Consider the following 15,847-nt stretch of genomic DNA (forward strand, 5'->3'; position numbering starts at 1 on the left):
TCGCCCTCTCCATCTATCGCCCTCTCCATCTATCGCCCTCTCCATCTATCGCCCTCTCCATCTATCGCCCTCTCCATCTATCGCCCTCTCCATCTATCGCCCTCTCTTTCTCTATCGCCCTCTCTTTCTCTATCGCCCTCTCTTTCTCTATCGCCCTCTCTTTCTCTATCGCTCTCTCTTTCTCTATCGCTCTCTCTTTCTCTATCGCTCTCTCTTTCTCTATCGCTCTCTCTCTATCGCCCTCTCTCTATCTATCGCCCTCTCTCTATCTATCGCCCTCTCTCTATCTATCGCCCTCTCTCTATCTATCGCCCTCTCTCTCTCTATCGCTCTCTCTCTCTCTATCGCCCTCTCCATCTATCGCCCTCTGCATCTATCGCCCTCTGCATCTATCGCCCTCTGCATCTATCGCCCTCTGCATCTATCGCCCTCTGCATCTATCGCCCTCTGCATCTATCGCCCTCTGCATCTATCGCCCTCTGCATCTATCGCCCTCTGCATCTATCGCCCTCTGCATCTATCGCCCTCTGCATCTATCGCCCTCTGCATCTATCGCCCTCTGCATCTATCGCCCTCTGCATCTATCGCCCTCTGCATCTATCGCCCTCTGCATCTATCGCCCTCTGCATCTATCGCCCTCTGCATCTATCGCCCTCTGCATCTATCGCCCTCTGCATCTATCGCCCTCTGCATCTATCGCCCTCTGCATCTATCGCCCTCTGCATCTATCGCCCTCTGCATCTATCGCCCTCTGCATCTATCGCCCTCTGCATCTATCGCCCTCTGCATCTATCGCCCTCTCCATCTATCGCCCTCTCCATCTATCGCCCTCTCCATCTATCGCCCTCTCCATCTATCGCCCTCTCCATCTATCGCCCTCTCCATCTATCGCCCTCTCCATCTATCGCCCTCTCCATCTATCGCCCTCTCCATCTATCGCCCTCTCCATCTATCGCCCTCTCCATCTATCGCCCTCTCCATCTATCGCCCTCTCCATCTATCGCCCTCTCCATCTATCGCCCTCTCCATCTATCGCCCTCTCCATCTATCGCCCTCTCCATCTATCGCCCTTTCCATCTATCGCCCTCTCCATCTATCGCCCTCTCCATCTATCGCACTCTCTTTCTCTATCGCTCTCTCTTTCTCTATCGCTCTCTCTTTCTCTATCGCTCTCTCTTTCTCTATCGCTCTCTCTTTCTCTATCGCTCTCTCTTTCTCTATCGCTCTCTCTTTCTCTATCGCTCTCTCTTTCTCTATCGCTCTCTCTTTATCTATCGCTCTCTCTTTATCTATCGCTCTCTCTTTATCTATCGCCCTCTCTCTATCTATCGCCCTCTCTCTATCTATCGCCCTCTCTCTATCTATCGCCCTCTCTCTATCTATCGCCCTCTCTCTATCTATCGCCCTCTCTCTATCTATCGCCCTCTCTCTATCTATCGCCCTCTCTCTATCTATCGCCCTCTCTCTATCTATCGCCCTCTCTCTATCTATCGCCCTCTCTCTATCTATCGCCCTCTCTCTATCTATCGCCCTCTCTCTCTATCGCTCTCTCTCTCTATCGCTCTCTCTCTCTATCGCCCTCTCTCTCTCTATCGCTCTCTCTCTCTCTATCGCTCTCTCTCTCTTTCTCGCCCTCTCTCTCTTTCTCGCCCTCTCTCTTTCTCGCCCTCTCTCTCTTTCTCGCCCTCTCTCTCTTTCTCGCCCTCTCTCTCTTTCTCGCCCTCTCTCTCTTTCTCGCCCTCTCTCTCTTTCTCGCCCTCTCTCTCTTTCTCGCCCTCTCTCTCTTTCTCGCCCTCTTTCTCTCTCTCGCCCTCTTTCTCTCTCTCGCCCTCTTTCTCTCTCTCGCCCTCTTTCTCTCTCTCGCCCTCTTTCTCTCTCTCGCCCTCTTTCTCTCTCTCGCCCTCTTTCTCTCTCTCGCCCTCTTTCTCTCTCTCGCCCTCTTTCTCGCCCTCTTTCTCGCCCTCTTTCTCGCCCTCTCTCTCTTTCTCGCCCTCTCTCTCTTTCTCGCCCTCTCTCTCTTTCTCGCCCTCTCTCTCTTTCTCGCCCTCTCTCTCTTTCTCTTTCTCGCCCTCTCTCTCTTTCTCGCCCTCTCTCTCTTTCTCGCCCTCTCTCTCTTTCTCGCCCTCTCTCTCTCTATCGTCCTCTCTCTCTCTATCGTCCTCTCTCTCTCTATCGCCCTCTCTTTCTCTATCGCACTCTCTTTCTCTATCGCACTCTCTTTCTCTATCGCACTCTCTTTCTCTATCGCACTCTCTTTCTCTATCGCACTCTCTTTCTCTATCGCACTCTCTTTCTCTATCGCACTCTCTTTCTCTATCGCACTCTCTTTCTCTATCGCACTCTCTTTCTCTATCGCACTCTCTTTCTCTATCGCACTCTCTTTCTCTATCGCACTCTCTTTCTCTATCGCACTCTTTCTCTATCGCACTCTTTCTCTATCGCACTCTTTCTCTATCGCACTCACTCATTCTATCTATCGCACTCACTCATTCTATCTATCGCACTCACTCACTCATTCTATCTACCGCACTCACTCATTCTATCTATCTATCGCACTCACTCATTCTATCTATCGCACTCACTCACTCTATTTATGGCACTCACTCTATCGCATCACTCAGCACCACCACAGCATCACACAGGGGCACCAGAACATCACTATGCGCTGCCACTGCATCACTGAACGCCACCATTCAACAACAACTGGTTCAAATATGTTCTCTCAATGTTTCAAGCTTTATTACAAATGTCACAAAAATATGTTAAAACTTCTGTTCTTGGATTTTCGTCACAATAAAATACACTGAACATAATCTTCACAAACGTTATTTAAAAAGTTTAGGCTAAAGTACAATAGCTTTTATTGAGGAATTAATTATTTAAAAAAATAAAAGCCATTGTCATTTGTAATAGCAATACATCTAAGTCACGTAAATACAACACATATTGCATTACGAATGCTATAGGTGTCACATTTGCGAAATTTATAACTATTGGCATTGTTTTTTTTGTTGCTTTTTGCTCTTATGGCTGTCTGCACCGACAGAGCCGCTTTAGACCCACTCCTGCTGTGTAGGGGTTGAAGAGCATCAAACTGGGCGTGGGAGGTGGTGAAGAAGGTAGGCTTATGCACAGGATTAATGTCGGGCCGCCAGAGCTCTGGCGAACGCAGCTAACCGGCCGTGTTGCTGGCCACGCCCCCCTCTACCTTCATTCTTGTGTGGACATACTAAGCAAGACTAGGTTTAAACAGGAAATGAGTTCAAAGTAGGGGATATTGCACTCGCAGAGGAAATGGGATGTTGATGTATTTATTACATTGATCTTTAGAGCGTGGTGCAAGTGGGATGTTAATTGTGTTGTCGTTACTTGTGTAGAGTGATATTTAATAAAGGAAACTATTTTTTATGCACTCTGCTTGTGAATGTAGTCCACTGTCAACTTGAATACTATCTCATGCGCGAGATGGATTTGTTTTCGAGAGCACTCATACTATCTCATGCGCGAGATGGATTTGTTTTCGAGAGCACTCACCTTCGCTGGCAACTCAAAGTCCAGCACTACATAGTTTGCAGTATTTTCTGCTTGTACAGGAATCCAGTGACGTGGTGATTCCCATATGAGGCACCACTTGTGCCGAATATGTCAGTTGCTTATAGGAGTCAATGGTGATCCATCTTGCGTGCCTTTGACTCCTAGCTACGTTTCCCTTTCTATCCCTTAGCTGTCCCTCCACCCAGAAGTAATATTTGCGGTGTATTAAAATGCTCACACCTGCCGCTTTCTTTCCACCTGACTAGAAGTATTTCTGTGGATATTCTGTACACCTGTGACTGGCCTTATCAATTTACTGGAAGGGATAGTCGTGTATTGTTTGTTTAGCATGACCTTAAAGCTCCTCTGATTTCTTGGATCTTTCTCTTATAGTAATTACTGGTATTTTCCCTTGGTTCTTCTACGTGGCATATTGAACGAACGGGAGGCAGGGATATATAGGGCCACCAGCTGTCATATCACTGAAATCTCCTTTTACGAGGGCAGCTGTAGGGTCAATCTGACAGTCTTATATAGTACCTGCACATTTATGTATGGTCTCAATGCGTTCTTTACATTTTAGGGCTCGTTTGTTGGAACTTTCTCCAGTTTACACTAGGGGACACCCATCTTCTCACTAGGCCCCACAAGTCTTACATCTACTCCTCCCTCACTTTTGGTTGTTAGTGATTTGTATCCACCATTTTCTATAGCAAAAAGAAAGCACAGGTATGTGCCTTCCCCAAGCTCTGTCTAGGTAGGCCCTTTACACCCTACCCTGAGGGTTATCATTGGTGAGGTTGATCCATCACTTCATGGCCACCCTACCTCAGCTAGTCTGTTAGCCAGAGAGCATCCCCTTTTCTTTGATGGTTCATCTGTGTTCCTACTCCCGCAATGTGGTGAAATATGACAAGTGGTCAGCGAGGGAAGAATAGTAGAACTCTAAGTCCTGAGCTGGTTTTCTCCATTACAAGTACTCTATTGGCACCTAGGTGTTTTTGCTATTTTGTATCTCAATGAACAGCAATTATTTTTTTCATGCAGAGTATCTAAATTTGCTGTACCAATACAGTCTGCCATTTGTATGTAAAACTCTACACATAGCTACCATGACCTTACACATACATATCTTATAAAGGTGGAATTGGGCGATAGCGTACATAACTTATGAATTACTCTTAAAAGAAGTAGAATGTCCCATCTTTGTTTTTCTCTAAGAGCCTGCTCTCTTGCTTTACGTTTTCTCTGATAAATTTTCTGTCAGTGAAGATATTCTTTATTCTCATTCCTACTCAATCAATTGGTCAGGAGCCAAGCAAATATTTGTTTTTTGTATGGAATCCCCTTTACTCCCTAGTGGACATAAATGCATTAACAGCATGCTCAAAAAACTCCAGATGCACTTATAAAGCAGGAGGAGACATGTGATTGGGTACCAACACTCTTGTGCTTTATATTTTGATGATTCTTGTTTTTTATTAATGTTTAGGTCTCACGTCAGTTAAATCCAGTTAGTGCATTGTTTAAGATTCTGTTTTTGCTTCATAATTGCCTCATCCTTTTATTTATAAGATTATTGAATGCATAATTGCTTACCCTCCTCTTTAAACCCATATTAATGCCTTAAATGTACAGAAACCCCAATTATTATTTTCAGCATCCAAACTTGGAACAGCAGCAGCAGCACCTGAAATAGGTAGGTGTTCATCAGTCAGTGGCTTGAAAATTCAATCGGCTTAATTTTATTTTTAGACCAATTCCAGTCCACAGTATACACACACACAATACTCCCTACACAATCATGTGTAGGGAGTATGTGCACATTTTTTAAAGCAATCTCAAAGTAAATTCCAGTAATGCAGTGTACTGCACAACCAAAATAAATACAATGTGTATTATAAGTATATGTTAGCGTAGCTATGTTTTAATTGTAGAATATTTATTTTATTTTAAAATTTTATAAAGCGCATAGCTGCCTCAGTGGCGAGACGTCCCTGCGCTACCCCAAGAAATGACACTGGACCACTCCAACCCAAGAGAGCGGCCTACGCAGAAAAAAACAGGTCTTTATGGCCTTTGGAAATGCTAGATGGTTCTGAAGGCTTCTGATAGACATAGGAAGAGAATTCCACAAATGCGCCGCCTGGACCTTAAACGAGCGGCCAACCGCTCTGACTCTTTGGAAGCGAGGAGTACAAACTGAGCCTGAGTTGGCCGAACGTAAAGCGCGATTTGGCACATATCGGACCAGAAGATCCGCTAGGATCGGTTGGCCTTTGTGTCAAGATTTTATGGGCTACACACAGCGTCTTAAAGTGGATTCTTTTAGCTATCGGCAGCCAGTGGAGTTGAGGCAGGAGGTTCGTAACTGAACAAGATTTGGGCAAAGCAAACAGAGTACGCGCTGCATTATTCTGGATTCTTTGGAGACAAGAAATACAGGATTTGTTGGCACCTAAATAAAGCAAGTTCCCATAATCCAGTCTCGATAGAATTGTAGCTTGAAGAATAGTTTGACGCACCTTAGGGGAAAAGTAACCAAGAAGTGATTTCAGCCCTCTCAAGAGACCGAAGCATGAATGCACTAAGGCTTTTGATTGTACGTCAAATGAGAGCTTGCTATCGATCCAGAATCCCAAGTTCTTTACTGCCTTCTTTAACAAGGCTGCAGGTTTTAATTTATCAGACCACCACTTTTCCGACCAGGGGGCCCTGTCTCTACCATCTCCAAAATTTCCGACTTGGCGGCATTCAGCTGTAAGCAGATTGCTGTCATCCAGTCAGAAATAGCTAGAAGGTCCTGTCCGAATTTCAAGAGATTGGCTTGACACTCTTTAGAAAAGACAATAACAAGCTGGGTGTCATCGGCATAAGAGACCAATGACAACCCTCTACTTTTTGCTAACAAAGCTAAGGGTTGCACGTAGATGTCAATATTGAGCCCTGGGGAACCTCATGCTTGATGACATGCTCCTGAGAGTGGAAAGGTGGTACCACCACTTGAAAATTTCTGCCTTCCAAGAAGGACTGGAACCACGCCAAAGCCAGCCCTCTGACTCCGATATCGTGTAGCCGATCTAGAAGAATGTCATGGGAGACAGTGTCGAAGGCAGCACTTAAATCCAACAGAATCAAGGCCGTCGAGTTCTCGACATCTAGGCAGCTACGGATATCCTTCGTCACTGCCAACAATGCTGATTCCGTACTATGACGTGGACGGAACCCATTAAATACTTAAATGGACCTTGTTTACAGCCTTCATACTCCACTGAAGGTTCCTTGCCATTATCCTTTACACAGGCACCAATGAATGTTTTCTAGTCATCAATGTCTTCCTCACCCCTGTGCAGCCAGTAGACGGACAACAAGTTTAGTTTGAATTCATTCTGTGACACTTAGAACCAATTGATGTTGATAGGTACAATTATTTTATCTGCTTCAGAGCTGTGCTTTCACGTGATGATCTCCGATATGCTCACACAGCAGTTATTGGGCAAGGGGGTTAAATGTGTCGGACTGATGTAACAATATAATGTAATTTTTATTAAAAATTGTATTTTAGAGAGGGAGTGGCCACGCAGGCGACTAAGATGGCCGCCTGCGCTTGAAGCTAAGCCGGCCTGGCGCTGTATGAGCCTGATTCCATCGCTGTAGCAATCAACTAACGTTGTGAATGCCTTCCATTTGTGCCCGGGGGATGGTGTGGAGCAGATCGACGCAGGTGACGAGCGGATCCGAGCAGCAGATCGGTCTTTTTTCCTGCCCTGCATCGCTGAGCTCGGAGGTCGCGGTTGGCGTCCTGTCTGTGGTCGGCGCTGTGGCGAGATGCTGTACGGCGTACAGCTGAGGAGAGCCGAGGCCCCCGGTCGGCGCCTGGTGCTGTTCTAGCCCTCGCCCCCGTTATTTCTTTGCTATGGTGACCCTCCCTCAGCCCCCCCCCCCCCACTGTTGAGGTGCGTAGGTCCCTTTGCGGATGCAGCGACTATAGGGCATTTCCGGCCTCGCGGGCGCGCTGGGCCTGATCAGGCATGCTGGATACCTACCTATCCCATGCATGACCCTAGAAGCAGCGCGAGAAGGCGCCCGATGTCTACGTTACCTGTCCCTTGAAGCCTGCATTGGGAATTAACCTACTCTGGTACTGGCTGGTTCTGGCCTCATTCTACTGCCGGGGAGAGGTGGCGCTCCTGACCTTTGAGCTACCGCTCCTGTTGTCTGAAGTTGGATGTCAAGGGCAAGGAGAGTCCTGGCTCTTCGGTACTGGCATTCTGGTATTTGATCAAGGCCACAATGTGAGAAGTCATCTACATGGTTCATCGGTCTTTTGTGTAGCACAGTCTGCTCCCAGTGCCTGGAGTCTTCTCTGGCTGGTTGGCCTGTGTGGTTCTATCCTGGTGATTTTTCTGTGACTGCCCTCGTAGGCCTTGGCTACTGTGGGCATTTGCCTGACTTGAGATCCAACCCCCCTACGCTTTGGGCTGAGCTGCATGTGAGGGCCCTGAATATCGTGGGGTCACGTTTCTCCGCCATTTTGAGATTCTGCTTGCCCGCTTACTATATAGGGAGAGACTTTCCCTGATTCAGCCTGTGTAAGTGGGCGCTACTGGATCTGGGGAGAGATGGGGCGCAAGGATCCTAAACAACGGGCATTGCAATTCAACCAGGTCTACGCCACTACTAGCGAACATGCAGACTCGGCCGAGGGGAGGCATGGCAACGAAGAGGCCGAAGACGCTGCCTCTCTCACAACAGCAATGCTTAGGGAGATGAGGGCAGGGTTCAAGGCCCTTGGTGACAGATTCGACGCCTTGGATAAAACGTTGGCAGATATGGATGCTAAGTTACAGATTCATGACAGTCGACTGGATGTTGTGGAAGCCAGGGTTTCAGTCGTGGAAGATGGATCAACGCAAACCGGAAACGAATAGAGCGGGTGGAAAAAATTCTCAAAGACGTTGCGTTAAAGAATGAGGATTTAGAATCCCGTAGTCGGCGTAATAACGTACGTATTACTGGAGTGCCTGAAACTGCCATAGCTGGCCGCATGGATAGATTTGTGGAGCAACTACTATCGGAGCTATTTGGCAGAGAGTCCTTCACGCGGGGATTTGTGGTGGAGCGTTCCTCGCTCCACCACAAATCACTGGGGCCTCGCCCTAAGTCCGGGCAGCCTCCGAGACCCATCATTGCCAGGCTCATGAACTTTAGAGGCCGAGATGCGGCTCTTCGTTCGGCCCGTGAGCGGGGGGATGTCCAATGGCAGGGGAGCGAGCTTTTTTTCCCAGACTTTACTGTCATGGTTCAAGATTTCAAGATGCGCGACGCAAGTTCAACGGCGTGAAGGTCAACTTAAAGAACTTGGGCCTTAGGTACGGTATGCTCTATCCTGCCAGGCTAAAGGTGGATGTCAATGGTAGATCCCGTATTTTTGAGTCTCCGACCGATGCCAGGAGTTTTGCCAAGAATATAAAAAGAACAATGGAGCGGCGGCTGCACGTGCGACATCTCCCCCACATAGTGGTTCAGAGGCCAGTATGGAACTCTTCTCTAATCCTGGAACTGGTTGATCCTGATGCTTCTTTATTTTTTAGGTTTGATGGCTCTGTTCAGTATCGAACATAATTGTAATTTTTCTTCATTTGTCATGGTATTCAGTATTGCCCGGCCGGCGTGGCGTTGCTACACCTCATGGTGAACACCAAGGTTTGTTTGCTAACAATGCCAAGGTTACGGTGTGTCTATGCTATAATTGTACTGCAAAGCTTGTTTGCATGTCACCGTCAGTTGGTTTTTGTGGATGGGTTTTGTCTCGCCTGCGTCAGGGTGCGGCTGGGTGGTGGTGGGGGGGTGGAGGGGGGGTGGGGAGGGGGGGATATTTGCGTTTTTTCACAGTGTTTCAGAAGTCATTGCACAGGTGCTTGGTTTTGAGTTAGATTTGCTCAACTCATTCTTGTTCTAATGTTTGATAAAGGGCACCGTTAGGGTGGCAGCCCGGCCCGTCCGGGCTCTCTCTGACGTCTTGGAATGTCAGGGGGTTGAATAACACGCGCAAAAGATGACCGGTCCTAAATTACGTTGCTCGACACAACATTGATATAGTCTGCTTGCAGGAAACTCACTTGTCCAAGTCCGACGCTCCATCTATGGCGTCAGACTGGGGATCCCACAGATATTTTTCTAACTATAGCAGTTACGGAAGAGGGGTGCCAATATTCATCCATAAGAGGGTCCCTTTTTCACTGCACAAGGTGGTGTCTGATGGAGAGGGACGCCTGCTGATAGTAGTTGTCTCTTCGATGGGACATACTGTTGCTCTGGTGGGCATTTATGGTCCCAATGTGGACTCCAATGAATTCGATCATTCACTTCAGGTAAGACTTCTGGCTCTGGATCCTTGTTTATTGCTAATAGGAGGAGATTTTAGTTTGCTATTAGAGCCCGCTAGGGATAGCACTTCCTCCTCACCGGACTCCAAGCAACGCTCGCGCCTTGCATTACAAGACCTATGCAGACACTTTTTATTAGTGGACGTTGAACGTATATATCACCCATACCACGCAACGTATACACATTACTCGGGATTCCACAACACCTGGACCAGAATAGACTACTGGTTGGTCTCTCCCGGGATTGCAGGTTGGTTTAATAAGCTTGAGACGCTTCCTAGAACATTCTCTGATCCTTCTCCGGTCCTGTTGCGACTCAACATTCCGGGACCCGGGGATACGAGTGGCAATGGCGTTTCTCTGGGAGGGCACTCCAGGATCAGGTGTTTCTGGAGGAAGTGAGGGAGGTCATTGAGGAGTACTTTAAGATTAATACCGGATCAGTGGATACTTGGGCGGTGTTGTGGGAGGGGTTTAAGGCCTACATCAGGGGATTTGCATAGCCAAGAATGCAGGGGTACTGAGAGCGCTGCGATCCACTTTGAGCCGCATTGAGCAAGACATCACTGACCTCGATTTGGAAATGCTAGAGACTGGGTCTGAGGCTTGCGAGGCTTGAAGATTAGAATTATTGTTGGAGTTTCAGGATGCGGTTGAGCGCGAACTATTGTTCCTGGGTAAGCAACACATCGCCAGGAGGTATGGAGAGGGCGATAGACCCGGTAAGATTCTGGGACACACGCTCCGACCCCCATGAGACAAATCCTATATCAGTGAAATCAAAAGCCTGAATGACCAGGTATTCCATTCCACTCCCGATGTATGTGACACCTTCCTCTCACACTTTAAGACCTTGTACACTTCAAGGCTCTCTGGGAGCAGGGAGAGTATCTCTCCGAAATAGCCTTGGTTTACCTTGCAAAACATATGCAGTAATTCCTCGCCATTCCCATATCGCCTGATAGCGTATTTGAGGCGATTGACGCTCTTAAAGGTTCCTCAGCGCCCGGTCTTGATGGGTTCTCTGCTGATTTCTATAAGGCTAGTAAGGATCTACTGGTTCCAAGGTTGATAGCGGTATATGCTGAGGCTCTTGAAATTGGTATTCTTCCTCCGACCTTCAGGAAGGCTGACATTATACTTCTCCATAAGCCCAGTAAAGACTCTACATTCTGTGGCTCATACTGGCCATTGTCCCTGCTGAATCTTGATTACAAAATATTAGCTAACGTGATAGCTATCCTGTTGTCACTGCTAATGGAATGCATTATTTCACCCGTGCAGTCTGGCTTCGTCCCCCACAGGTCCACCTCGCTTAATCTGCGGACCTTATTTACAGTATTACATTGGATTGACCTCGAGACACCTGCTGCCGCTGTACTTCTTGACGCCGAGAAGGCGTTTGACTCCCTTGAGTGGCCCTTTTTTCTCTCTGGGATGCGCTGCATTGGAATACCTGAATGCTTTGTAGCCACAACTGCGCTGCTATATACGGAACCCACGGCTAGACTGCGCCTAAATGGTACTATTTCCCCTCCGTTTTGCCTGTCCCGAGGCACTCGTCAAGGTTGTCCCCTATCCTCATTACTTTTTATTTTAGCAATGGACCCATTGGTTCGCCATTTTCAGGAGAAGCATTTGCCTCGTGGATTGCAGTTTCGCACCGGCCCTCTTTTGGTATCCCTATATGCCGATGATACCATCCTGTATGTTCGACAGCCCCATATTAATCTGGAACCCCTTACCAGGGAAATTATTTGCTTTGGCAGATTCTCTAGCTTGAGTATTAACTGGCACAAATCTGTGATTTTTCTGTTAACAACCTGCACAGCCGCGTAGGACTGTGAGTTTCCACTGGAGTGGTGCGACGACGCTGTTAAATATCTTGGGGTCTATATACACTTAGATGCAGCTACCATCATTAGATTATACTACGGACGCGCTGTCAGCTCGCTTTAATCACAGGTAGAGAGATGGCCGAGGCTGCCTTTGTCAATGGCGGGTAGAGTGGCCATTATTAAAATGGTGGTGCTCCCGCGGTTTTAATTATTTTTTAACAACATTCCCATCCCGCTCACCCAGGCCTTTTTTTTTTTTTTTGCAGCTGCGGCAACTTTTGCTACAACTGATATGGGGAGACGGCAGACCTTGTGTAGCTGGTAGACTTTGACACTTCCGCATGAGAGGGGCGGGTTTGGGGTTCCAGACATGTATTTATACTATTTGACGGCACAGTGTTACTACTCCCTCGCCTGGTATCACCCAGACGCACACATCCCCTAATTGAAGCCAGAGGTGGAACTGGTGCTCCTGATGAGATTGTCCTCAGTGCTACCTAAAGGGATTCAGAGGGACCCACTGGTTATTCAAACAGTATACACCTCATGCTGGGCATGGGTGAAATTGCGTAGACTGTTGGGTTTGGACCTATTATACACCCCGGCATTTCCACTTCCGAACCCCACGTTGCTTCCCATCACAGGTGAGGCCTTAGTGCGGCGCACGTTGAAGAGACTTCTAATTCACTCGATGGGTGACCTTTTAACCGATAATCGTGTTTTTTCTGTCTCTGAGGAGACGCGCTTCCAAGATAGCTCCTTTTTGGATGTTTTTGTGCTGCGGCGAATGCTTTCGATGTTACGGGCGGCCTTCCCTTCTTTTCCAACCGCTCCTGAAGCGGCCGCCCCTTTGACTCTAGTCCTAGAAAGTCCATCTGGCGCGCATCTGATTTCCAGATTGTATAGGCAATGTGTGCTGGGGCACCCCTTCTCGGACGCCAAGGTCCGCTCTGCATGGGAACGGGATTTGGGACAACCTATTACCAATGATCAGTGGGAATACTGTTGCAGGGTCACGAGGAAGGTATACCTGAATAGTAGACACAAGCTGTTACATTTTAAATTTCTTTGCATGATGTATCATACTCCGGCCTGGTCCCATAAGATTGATCCTTCTCAGCTTCACAATTGCCAGAAATGTTCGGCCCCACATGCCGACTTTGCCCATCTCTCATGGACCTGTCCAAAGGTACAACATTACTGGGTGCAGATTAATTCCATGCTGGGCGACATGCTTTCTATGACACTAGATCCTACACCTGGAATTGCACTGTTGGGGTACTTGGTTAATTTCCCTAAGATCATCAGGAAATTCGCAGCTCTTGGGTTCCTGTTGGCTAAGCGGGAGGTGGCGCTACTTTGGGGTAATAGAAGGGTCCCTACACTACAGGCGTGGCTTCGCAGCTTAGCGTTCTGTAATGTGAATTGCAAAGAGTATGCTACTCTAGTACTCGGTTCCTCGCGGCTGGTGGATATATGGGGCCCATACAGAACATACATTTCCAAGAAACGTAATGAGACTAGCAAACAGGCTGTTGATGGAATTGTCCCAGAGGGGGTTGGTTAGGACTGATGTACAAATTATGTTAGTCTTGTTGGTTCCTCGGCCCCATGTGGTTGTGCCACTACGATGAGGGGCTGGTTCTAGTTTGGTCAGGCAGTATCATGGTGATTACTGGGGAGATGTTCGGACTGGGAGTTGATAGACATTGTCTTGCATTCTTGATCAATTGCTTACTGTTGCCATGTTATGATTTGTAATGTATGTTGTGTTCAAAACTTGGTATGAAGACCTGTAAGCCATGTACCTCTGTGAACTTTACATATTGCTTGATATGTGTGAAACTGAAAATTAAGATTTTTTTTAAAAATTGTATTTTAGATTTTTCAGTATTTTCCGCCTTAATTTTTTAATTCGGGTGAGCATATACATCATTATATAAATGATCATTTGCATTTACTTTGCATACATCTTCCCTCAAACATTCTTCATGGTCCCATATCCATTGTAGTTGTATACACAGAAAACATGTATATTACTCAGACTTCAGTGTAATTAAAGACACAAATGCTTCAGACAGCCAGTTAATGGACATAAACAATATAATCTCATTTAGCCTCCATCCTTGGGTTTCCACGGTGTTAAATCCAAGTTGGATACCAGTCTAGAATTGGTTAAGGATGTTGGTCAGCATGAAGCTGTACTGTGACTGCACAATTTCAGTGCATGGTTTGAAAAGGTAGGTCTGACATAGGTCTAAAGATAAAAAGGACAGCTGTTGAATTGAGCAAGTCTTTTGTCAACATGAGGAAGTACAAATTGCAAATATTCGATGCAGAAGGACTTTTCCTTTTGTAAGGAGCTTTTAACAAATTTGCTGAAGTTTTGGAATACTTTATGCAGCGAGTTCATTGAGAAGACTTGGAGGACTGAAGTCACATTTAGATACTGTGCGTCAACAGAAACATCAGTAGTACAACGTAACTTTACTAAGTTGCTGAAATATGACTGGTGGGTGAGAGTCAGTGTCCACTTTGGGAGGTGGCAAGTTAGGGAACAATATGCAGGCTTCCTAACCGTTGTCACAAAAATTATTTTCCACATTACTACTGAAATTACACATATCCTATACATGAACTTGGGGAGGCCAGGAGAGCCCACGGATTTAAGCAAAAGGGTGGGCAATGAAAATGTTTTGCAAGAAATTTTTCTTAATAGTAAACTTCTTTCGTACCTGCAAAACATTTTTTTTCGTATGCGCAAAATTGCAGTCAGTCCTTTACTGGTGGTAGACGCCTAATCAGTCTTCCAAATTTCTACAAAGTAAACTTTCAGATGTATATCAGCCAGCGTAAGGGCTAACCATGTGTTCGTTTAAGAACACTTAACAGTTAAAATTGAAAGTTAGATTTTAATCAGTTCGGGGTGGATCAAGTGGCTTTTGTGAGTGAGTCGAATTGATGATATTCTCAGTATGTCTTGAATGAAGTATTTCAGACGTCTTTTTTTTTTTCAGGAGCCAATGCACTTGGATGTTTTAGATAAGTCATGCTGAGGCAGTGTTAAGTGTCACAATGAAAAGAACTCCAGAGAAGTCTGGCTTTAGAATTGAGCCTCGATCTAACAAGGATTAGCAAAGTCAATAGGTTTCACTTATGCAAGATCTGTTGGCTTTGCCAATGTCATTTAGCCATGTTGAAGAGTGGCGGCGTGGCTGCTGTGCAGCATGGCTAAAAGTTACTATAATGCGCCAGAGCTGGCTGCGTTATAGTCCTTTTTTTATGGCAGGTAGGGTTTGACCTAATGGACGATGGAAGAGACGGTGAGAGGTAGCGAGCATCGGGGACAACGGAAGGGATGGAACATCCAAACAGACAATAGGAGAGTAAAAAAAGGGCTATGACACTGCCGGTGCTGGCAGCATTATAGCGGTTGTTTCTTTTAATGGGTGGGAGGCAACACAACCAATTGAAGGTTGGAGGTAAGATGCAACAATGACAGTTGACTGGAGGGACGGTGGGTGGATGGTGGTAGGGAAGAAGCAAATCAATGGAGACTGGTCAATTACCATCTAGCCTCAAGGAGGCACGGGTAAGGCCTTTGAAACCTGGAGCCGATCCGGCCATTTTAAAGAACTATAGGCCGATCTCCCAGCTGCCCTTTCTGTCCAAAATTTTAGAGCAACATGTGCTGAAGTCCCTTTCCTCCTTCCTGGAGTCACAACATCTGCTCCAGGAGAGACAGGCGGGATTTCGGGCACATCACAGCACCGAGTTGGTGATGCTCTCGGTGCTGGATGAGCTGAGAGGAATGGCTGACAGGAAGAAACAGAGCGCCCTGATACTTTTAGATCTATCGGCGGCGTTCGATACTGTCAGCCATTCCCTGCTATTGGACAGACTGGATGCATTTGGGATAAGGGGTCAGGTCTATCAATGGCTCCAATCTTTTTTAACGGGTAGGACCCAGAGAATCCAACTGGGAGAGGTCACCTCTAAAGTGGGTTTTCTGGAATGCGGAGTCCCGCAGGGCTCTGCATTATCCCCACTCCTCTTTAATCTGTACCTTCAGCCATTGATTGACTC

General features: G+C 46.8%; 1 protein-coding gene across 2 annotated transcripts in view; it reads left to right on the forward strand.

Moving 5' to 3' along the window:
- The window catches only part of CHD7 (chromodomain helicase DNA binding protein 7), a 794,978-nt gene that overhangs the window by 565,872 nt on the left and 213,259 nt on the right, over window positions 1-15,847 (forward strand). The window lies entirely within an intron of this gene.

Source organism: Lissotriton vulgaris, chromosome 4_1 (genome assembly GCF_964263255.1).
Source record: "Lissotriton vulgaris chromosome 4_1, aLisVul1.2, whole genome shotgun sequence".
In the NCBI taxonomy this organism is placed as follows: Eukaryota; Metazoa; Chordata; class Amphibia; order Caudata; family Salamandridae; genus Lissotriton; species Lissotriton vulgaris.